Below are 10,320 nucleotides of genomic sequence, written 5' to 3'. Positions count from 1 at the left end.
GGTGAGATTCCGACCAAAATCGATGGTTCTGGCGAGATTCCAACCAAAATCAACAGTTTCCAGCGTGATTCCAGCAAAAACCAGCAGTTTCTAGCGAGATTCTAGCCAATTCATGACCAAAATGTGTTTGCGTATGTAGAAAAATGAAAAGCACATAAAAAATGTGTGTGTGTGTGTATAAAACTGAAAAATTATACATTAAAGTCTAATTCGATTAATCCCGATTAATCGCTAGTCCTCACCCCAAAGCCCGACTAGCGACTAGCAATTTTTACAACACTGGGTGAATACATATAACACAATGACCTGAAATGTAAAATACATGGAACTATATATTACATAATGACATTAACGTAATACTCTTTTTCTCAAATTAAGTGAATGTCAAATGTCAATCACGAACAAAAGACAATGAATGTATTACACAGTTACTAAAACAAAATGATAAGTAGAAGACAAATGATGAGCACAAAGACATAATGACGAACAAAAAGTCACAATGACGTAATCTTTGTTTTAATTGTTATAAATATGAATACCAATTGAAAAACACAATGACCAAAACCTATAACACAATGCATAGAAAAAACACAATGAACAACCAATAAAACAATATATAAAAACCCACTAAATTTTTTTTATTTTTATATAGCAATATGATACTCATATTAAGGATAAAAAAACGCTTGTTATTGTGGTGAAATTTAAAAAAAAAATGTTATATGAAAAAAGTTATTGACGTTTTAAAATGATGGAGGATTTGACATACGTCTTGCATGTGGATATAGAAAGTCAACAAAAGTGAGTTATTACCTTTGCGCCATTCCCATCAATTTTTTCCTTTTAAATTAATCTCTATAATTCAAATCTAAAATCAATATAATTAATTTCTTCTAACCGTTCTCATTTATTTTTGTTGTCCTATGTATTTTAACCTTATCCTGGAAGCGGATATGGAAAGAATACCTTCAAGTGATGCTTTGTCTTATAGAGGAGTCCTTACTCAGTTTGGAGGATTCGTGAACTGTGGAGTTCTATAGAAACGTCTAAGAATTTGTTGATTTGATGCTCATTCGTCAAAACAGTTTGGTCGCATGTATTGGTAATATGCCGGGGGTGTTGGAAGAAAAAAAAACAAAGTTAACTCAAGTACTGATAATACTAAACACTCTTCAAAGACTGAAAAGCGAGGAACGAGAAAATTTTTCAACAAACAAATATCTCATATTTCGAAATAGCGGAGGAAATAAAGGAGGTGCGTTTTTGCATTGAATCATATATTCAAATTTAATTCGCCTGATTGACACGGACAAAAGTCGTAAAATTTGTATGATATATATGCGTAAGTTATATTCACCTCTAGCCTTTGCCTAGTTGGCCTTTTCCATTGTCTATATAATACTATCATTCATAATAATAATAAGAAGAAGAAATAAAATAACAAACTTCAACGTATGTATTTATAACCTCTAACAAGTCTTAATTTAGAATTAAAAGAACAGGGCACTACAAAATTTTAAGAAATAGACATCTAGGCCACAATATTAGAAAACAATTCAAAAAAGAAAATCGTAATGTACTAACAATATCATACAACATCAATGGGCTCTCAATATACTAATTAACTTTCCTGCAGTTGTTTCGAACTTCACCACTATTCCCTGTTAATGGCTTTATATCACCCATTTTAATCATGGACTTTGCAAAGTCTTCCCGGAACTCTTCCTGGTTCCCACTATATTTCGAAACAAGATCTGCAGTTTCGCCACCATGAAATAGTGCTTGATCGGAGCTCAAAAGGCCTTTTTTACTCACCAAATCAGTGAAGTATTTTATGTCAAACGAGCCTGGTGTCGGGTCAAGTGGTGCGATGTTGGCCCACACGGATCAAATAATCAGATCAAACACACAAACAAACAAGCGAACACGATATATTGGGGTGACAACCCGCGACTCTTTTCATATAACCAAACGAACTTATCAAACGAACATCACGAACATAACAAACTTACATGGAGAAGAGACTTCTTGACTCACTCAAATAAAACTAATAATCTAGACCCTATTTATAGACCTACTAAACTTGCTCTCTGAGCTAAACCTAACTTGGGAAACAAGGCAAACTTATTCTAGAATAATCCATATTAAAATAAACTTACAAAATAAAACCTCAACTTTATTAATAATTCAAGATTATTCTTCTTTCACCCCCTTAATCTTGAATTGTTCCTCTTCTCGCTTTTATTCCTTCTTTTCAGCTGACCATAACATATTTGTTTCACCGATTCCTCAAACTTAGCATTCGTTCCTTTCGTGCTTAACTTTGAAGCCACATTACTACATTCTTTCCCAACTCGATTCTTCTCAGCAACTCGTTCTTGACCAATACTTTCACGAACTCCAAACAAATCATTTGGAATCATTCCAAACCGAATATCCTTCACTTTCATAATCGGTTTCACATCATAACTTACTTTCTTTTCAACTTCAAAGTTGTTAGGATTAAAACATACCTGAAGCTTGATGTTGTACGTCCTATTCAGATTTCTCTGAACCTTCATCAACAATCTCTTTTTCTGATCATATAGCCTCAATATCCCATTGGCTATTTCAATCTTACATCCTTCTTCATCTAAGTGACCCAAGCTAAGAAGATTGGTCTTCAACTTAGGCATATAGAAAACATCATAAAACGTTTTCTTTTCTCCAGTCTTACTTACCACAGTTACGTTACCTTTACCTTTGATTTCGATCTCGGATCCATCACCAAACTTTACTTGACCCGAAACTTGTTCATCCAAGGTAGTAAAAAACTCTTTCTTTCCTGACATATGATGACTTGCACCATTGTCTAAGTACCAAGTTCCTTCGTTCTTTTCATCCTTTTCAAACACACCAAGGATAACCCTCACTTCAATCAAACTTACTTTCTTTATTGAGCAAACTGCCATGAACAAAGAAGGATCAACATCATCTTCTTTCTTTGTCAAATTCGCTTCTTCTTTCCCTTTGCTTGGCTCTTTACATTCATTCAAGTAGTGCCCAATCTTATCATAGTTGTAGCACGTTACGTACTTTCTTCTATCTTGCCATTCTTCAGGGTTCCTTTTCCGGTATTCACCCCGTTCATAATTCTCACGGTCACTATTCCATCTTGGGTTCCCTCTTCCTCGTTCATTGTATCTTCCACGGCCTCTACCACATCTTTGGTAGGTTTCTACTTTCTTTTCGATATGGGTGAGCATGAGCTGACTTTGGGATGAACTTCCATTCACATTCCTAAACTTGTTTCTTTCTTCATATGCCTTTAAGTGCCCAACCACATCTTCAAACACCATTGCTTCAATGTCTGCGAGCAGCTCCATCAAAGAAACAACAGGTAAATATTTATCCGGCATAGAGTTCAAGAATTTTCTTACCAAAACCTCTTCTTCGAGTACCGCTCCCAAGCTCTTGTATTTTGACTGTACTCCACCCAACTTCACTGCATAATCATCAATACTTTCTGTCTCCCCCATCTTCAATTCATCTAACTCGGCTCTTAGCATTTGAACACGAGCTTTCTGAGTTCTTTCTGCACCAAGATAACGCACTCTTAACGCTTCCCAAACATCTTTCGGTTCTGAATACTTGGACATCTGAAGCATCACGTCTTCAGGTAGGGTTTGGAAGATAACACCTAACGCCATAAACTTCTTTCTTTATTCAATTCCTACACCCTTTTCTTTATCAATCGCATCATGCAAACCGTTCGCACCCAAAATAATTTTCACCATAACTGACCATGATGCGTAGTTGGTCGAAGTTAACTTTGGTTCTTGTAACACAATACCACCTATCGATTCTTTCATTGTTCCCAAATTCCCTAAATTTCCTTCTTTATCACCATCCAGGTAAAAATAGACTTCTCTTCTTTCCATGCTTGCGTCGTACATAGAAAACAAACCACAAATCGTATTATATGATTTGCAAGACTTTCTACACAAACATTAACAATATATATATAATATGTGTTGATGTCAGTAGAAGCAACAAAACAATTCTTTCTCCCAAGCATAAACTTCAAGAAAGGTAGGAGCAGCAACAATTCTTTAATTCTTTTTCCTTGACTTCTTGGTAATGGTGCACGGAACTCCCTCACACGCTAAAACAAACGGACTATATAATTTCTGACGACCGAGGAGTTTTTCTTGACGCAAACCTTTTCTCACGCTTCAAAATACCTACGGTTGTTACTAACTTAGATGAAGAGCATATAGCTCTGATACCAATTGTTGGCCCAGACGGATCAAACAATCAGATCAAACACACAAACAAACAAGCGAACACGATATATTGGGGTAACAACCCGCGACTCTTTTCATATAACCAAACGAACTTATCAAACGAACATCACGAACATAACAAACTTACATGGAGAAAAGACTTCTTGACTCAGTCAAATAAAACTAATAATCTAGACCCTATTTATAGACCTACTAAACTTGCTCCCTAAGCTAAACCTAACTTGGGAAACAAGGCAAACTTATTCTAGAATAATCCATATAAAAATAAACTTACAAAACAAACCCTCAACTTTATTAATAATTCAAGATTATTCTTCATGCGAGAGTTGAGTCTCCCCCGACTTGTGGGCAAATGGTGCGAAGATGGCTCGCAAAGGCTGGGTCTCTGTTGGTATCACTATAAATACGAGGTCTAAAAGTCCGACACTGAGCAAACCCTAGGGTGTGTGCACCCGAAAGCACAACCAAGTCCTCCTCATCGAGCCCTTGGTCCTCAAAGTTCTTTATTAGGGCAGGTAAGTCCATGAATGGTGACGGGATGGACACATTAGCTGTGGCCTATCTAGCGGTGGTCGAGTCACTTCTTCTGAGCTTGACTTTCCATGACGGGCCACCAAGCTACATTCCATACAAAGTTAAGGTTTACTTCCATAATATGCATCATCATACAAAAATTTTACTTTTAGGTTTATGATTAACGTGTTTTACTTACCGCAACTACAGAATCACGAGCAGCAACGGTTAAGATATCGGCACAAGACACCACATGATGACCGCAAACTTTGTCCACCTCGTACTTGATTTTATCGATAACCTCGAATTCTCTAGCTGAGTTTGCGTTTGGGGCTGCATTTTCTCGGTCTCAATTGTTGATGTTTGATCCAAAAGAATGGAAGCATCACATCCCTACGTGAAATAAAAAATAAAGTAAAAAAAAAAAAACAAAACCGACTTGATACAAGATAAGACTGTATTGCAACAACTTGCTTGTAATGCATACAAAATATAAGTTATAGAAAATTTATTAGCCACAGTCATGAAAAATCAAATTTTAAGATTTTAATATCGTTTACTTGGCTTCTTTATAAGATTGAACTTGCCATGACTATGACGATAATGTGGATGCATTACTGCAATTACGTAAAAATTGGTAGGCGGCCGAGTACTCTCAACTCCTCGGCCGACCGACTAGAAGTCGCCTAGCGACTTCTGCAACCGTGTGCATTAGTTGACGAGATAGGTATAAGTTGCTTACGTTAACAAAACAATCATGAAAATGAAGACGTAATAGAGAAGCGCCCATGCGGCGTTCTTGTGCAATTGCGTCCTCCACCACATGTTTAATGGTCGGAAGAACTTCGGGGCACACTCGATCATAATAACCTGATGACAAACCAGACTCTGAATATGCAGCGACAATAGCAAAGGTGAGAGAAACAAAGAGAGATAAGAAGCTGATGGTGTTCATCTTCTCCATAATTGGCAACCAAAAGAGATTTTAGTACAAACTAGTTGTGTTGTGTTATGTTTTTGAGTTGTTATGTCGTATTTATACTTAACACATATGCTGAAAGTGGTTAGTTTATGAAATGGTCAAAGACAAAAGTATTGTTTCGTATTAGCATACTTACAATAAACAATGTAGGAGACTTGGCTCACAACTCTAAAACTAGTAAAATAATATTTGAAATTTTCAACTTCAAATCAATATATTTGTTTCTTCCTGTCATTGGTAAATTAATAGGTAGATATCCCATAAGTTGTCCACAAGATGCATAAAATAAAAGTATAAATAATTTGAATTGGCTAGTAATCCATTAACCATATTCTTTAATTACCAAGAGAATTTTTCAATCTCAAAATGAATACACGAAACGTGTATCTAGATTATTAATTTCTAAATGTAATTAAAAAAATACACAAATTGAGAAACGGTAACTATGGACTCTTAATTTTGAGAAGCAATATAATTGATAAATACAAGTCTTGTATTTCAAACTACAACTTAACTTTTCTTTGGATTCAGACTATCAATCTCTAGCTCAGTTCTTTTTGAACTATATGTTAAAATATTACGATATGTTAAAATATGTCCAATTTAATTATAAAATATCTTTTATATTAATTATAATAATTTCTTTTATGTCTTGTGAGATATTGTCTTAAAATAAAAGTCAAAAGGGATATGCTGGAGTCTTACCATATCTGTCAAGGGCTTTATATTGATTGATTTATCCATAACAATCAATCTGCTGCATCATCTTCATAGATCTGTGAAGGCATACAACTAGTATTTGGCTATTACAAACAGGGAGAGGCATTCTAGGGTATACGTGTTTAATCATTTGAACATCTAGTGTGCTGCTGTCCATCAGTTATCCTGCAATTTTTCCGATGCGTTTTATATTTGTGTTTAAGTGTGCTCACGTATTTGTGGTCATTTTAAACAATTTAGATTGTGTGTGAGATAAGAAATGTCTAATGACAAATATTCCTCTGTGACTGTGACCTTGATCAGTAGTCTTGACTTTGGTGACCCGTTATATTTGCATGCTAGTGACATTGGTGTTTTGACAACCGTTAGTAGTAAACTAACAGGAACTGAAAATTATAATGTTTGGGCTAATGCTATAGAACTTGCGTTGAATGTTAAAACAAATTTGGTTTTGTTGATAAAACTTGTCTAAAATCAACTACTAATATGGTCTTAGCCAGACAATGGGATAGATGCAACTCTGTAGTTCTATCTTGGATACTCAATTCTATTTCAGAGGATCGATTCGTTGGTCAATTTTTTTCAAAGAATGCATCTGAAGTGTGGAACGAACTAAAAGAAACTTACTCAAAAATAGATGGTTCAGTTATTTTCAAATTGCATATCAGTTTTCTAAAACAAAATGCTTAAACGTTTCAGAATACTATCACAAATTGACCTCCCTATGGAGGCAATTTGACTCTCTTGGTGAATTACCTCATTGTATTTGTGATGTTGAGAGAAAAAATAACAAAGTTCAATCAAAATATCCGTTTAATGCAATTTTAATGGGTTTGGATGATTGCTATCAGCCCTTGAGATCTTCTATACTAGCAAAAGATCCTTTACCCTCTGTAAAGGTTGCCTTTGCGCTTATCTCCGGAGAAGAATCTCATAGGGGAATAGATTCTTCCAACAAAGCTTAACCAGCTGCTTTTGTTGCAAAAATTAACAATTCAAAAAACCCCATTTAAAAAAATGCTCACTTAAAGGGCACAAATTATAATAAATTAGGCCACCCGGTTGAACGATGCTATGAAATAGTTGTGTATCCTTAAACTATATGAGTAAAATGAAGGTTAAAAGTAATTGTGCTACTAATGAAACTTCAAAAAATGTTAGCATTCCTCAGCAGTTTACTACTGACCAGTTTTCCAAGCTTATGTCATTAATTAATGAGCCTACCAATGTGGACCAAGGAAGCTGCGATATGGCAGGTAATTATCAATTCACTAGTTGTGGGTCCTTTTTTTCTGAAACTATTAATTTTAGCAATAACATCCCAAAGGGGTGGATAATCGACTCTGGAGCAATCAACACATGGTTGTGTCTGATAAATCAATGTTTGATCTTAACGATGTGTCTGACTATGGCATGTCAATTGATCACCAAAGCCAAAATCACCTCCATTGGTAAACTTAAAATTGCTGAGGGAGTTATTTTATGTTATGTTCTTGTTGTCCCTGAATACTGTGTTAACCTGATTTCTGTGCATAAACTGGCTAAAGATAACAAATTACGATGATGGTTTAATGAATTCTGTTGTTTAATTTAGGACCTAGCCCGCACGAAGGTCCTGATGACTGGTAAGCAGTTGAATGGCCTGTATTACTTCAGGAACCATGTTCCAGGTACTTTCATGTGTGATAACAGCTTAGGTCCTACAAATTAAAATCTAGACTTATGGCATGCTAGGTTTGGTCATCCATCTCACCAAGTGCTGAATGTTTTAAAACAAGATTTGAGTCTTAATCTTAAACAAACAAACAAACCTATTTATACCTTGTGAGACTTGTCATATGGCTAAACAAACTAGAAAACCATTTCCTTTAAGTGAACATAAATCCAAAACTATAGGAGATTTAATTCACCTTGATTTATGGGGTCCGCTCAGGGTCGCTAGCAGGGATGGGTACAAATATTTCTTAACAATTGTGGATGACTATTCTAGATGTGTTTGGGTTTACATGCTTAAGTCTAAGGATGAAGTTTTTCATAATACTCAATGCTTTGCCAAATTTTTAAAAAACCCGTTTGGAAATGACATAAAATGTTTTAGAACTGATAATGGCACCGAGTTTGTAAACAAGGAATTTACGTAAAAACCAATGGAATACTTCATCAAACTACATGTGTTTACACTCCTCAACAAAATGGAATTGTTGAGAGGAAACATAGACACTTACTAAATTTTGCTAGATCATTGTTATTTCAAAGTAGAGTTCCGTTAAACCTTTGGTCTGAATGTGTGCTAACTGCCACCTATCTAATTAACAGGACCCCCTCCTCAGTGCTAAATGGAAAGACACCCTTTGTATTGTTGTTTCGAAAAAAATCTCCCTTTTACATCTTAGAATTTTTGATTGTCTTTGTTTTGCTACAAATTTAAATCCAAAATCAAAATTTGAAAGTAGAGCTTCTAAATGCATTTTTATAAGTTATTATTTTGAAAAAAAAGGTATAAACTTCTATCACTTGATGACAGGTCTATATTTTTCTCAAGAGATGTTAAATTCCATGAAAACTATTTTCCTCTCAATGATGTCAAATCCTATGAAAACATTTTTCCTCTTATAGATAAAAGTGATTTGTCAAACAATGAAAACTTAAATAGTTAAAATTTTTTTGATGATTTTTTTTTCAATTAAGAACTCTGAGATTGAAAATATGTTGCCCAATAATGATGGGGAGGGATCCAAGGATGATGGTAACTTTAATAGGACCACTGATAATCTTGAAAGCCCTGTTGTTGATACTGAAGATGATATAACTAGTAAATCGATGCAAACACCCGGTGAGGATCCTAATTATCCTAACTTCACTAGTGAGCCCACCGTCAATGTTGAGGCATCGAACCTAGCTGGTCCAACAGGAGCAACTAATGGTGATCAACAATCCTATTAATGTTGCAACTTCCAATGAAGAAAGTATGGACAATTTAAACTCTTCTGAGGGCCCCCAAACTGCAAAGTCGGATGTTTTTCAAAAATCTAGTAGACCAATTTCTTTACCTAGTAAACACAATGATTATGTGGTTGAGGTAAAAGTGAAATATGGGATAGAAAAGTACGTTAACTATTCTACACTCAAAATTTTTGCTTTCTTTCCTTACTTGACAAAAGTGTTAAACCTAATTCTTATCATAAAGCATGTAAAGACATCAATTAGGTAAATGCTATGAATAATGAAATAGAAGCCTTAATTCGAAACAAAACTTGGGAATTAACTGATTTACCAAGAAATCGAAAAGCAATAGGTTGTAAATTATCGTATTAATTGTTTATTGGATTACATCGAAACAGAAGGCAAGCGGGCAACAATCTGCGCCGCTACCCCTTTTTGAATCGCAAAACCCAATCTATAAAGTGAGACTTGTTGCAAAAGGTTATAGTCAAACGAGGGTCTTGATTTTGATGAGACCTTCTCCCCAGTTGTTAAAATGGTAAATGTTAGAACCATAATTGCTCTTGCTGTGCAGTCCAACTGGAAACTATTTCAACTTGATGTTAATAATGCTTTTTTATATGGGGAACTGAATGAGGGTGTCTACATGACCATTCCTGAGGGGGTTGGGGCCACTTCTGAAAATAGAAAAGTGTGTAAGTTAGTAAAATCGTTATATGGGCTGAAACAGGCCCCTAGGCAATGGAATGAAAAACTAACTTCCACCCTTCTTGGGCTTGGTTTTAAACAAAGAAAAGGTGATGTTTCCTTGTTTATAAGAACTTTTGATTCAAAAATTGTTATTCTTCTTGTTTACATTGACGACATAACTATCAC

The 10,320-nt window shown here is 35.1% G+C and overlaps 1 pseudogene across 1 annotated transcript; it reads right to left on the bottom strand.

Annotated features, from left to right (window-relative positions):
• Positions 1–1,617: 1,617 nt before the first annotated feature.
• Positions 1,618–5,929, bottom strand: LOC143593711 (cationic peroxidase 1-like; annotated as a pseudogene). Its single transcript, XR_013146163.1, has 4 exons — positions 5,542–5,929; positions 4,999–5,192; positions 4,616–4,904; positions 1,618–1,877 (listed from the first exon to the last, which is right to left on the bottom strand). The product of XR_013146163.1 is annotated as a cationic peroxidase 1-like (transcript).
• Between the last annotated feature and the right edge of the window lie 4,391 nt (positions 5,930–10,320).

Source organism: Bidens hawaiensis, unplaced genomic scaffold, assembly GCF_021521415.1.
Source record: "Bidens hawaiensis isolate Kalapana, Puna unplaced genomic scaffold, B.hawaiensis_p1.1 tig00042544_1, whole genome shotgun sequence".
Taxonomy (NCBI): Eukaryota; Viridiplantae; Streptophyta; class Magnoliopsida; order Asterales; family Asteraceae; genus Bidens; species Bidens hawaiensis.
The sequence above is the reverse complement of the archived record's forward strand: the minus strand, read 5'-3'. Positions and strand labels throughout refer to the sequence as shown.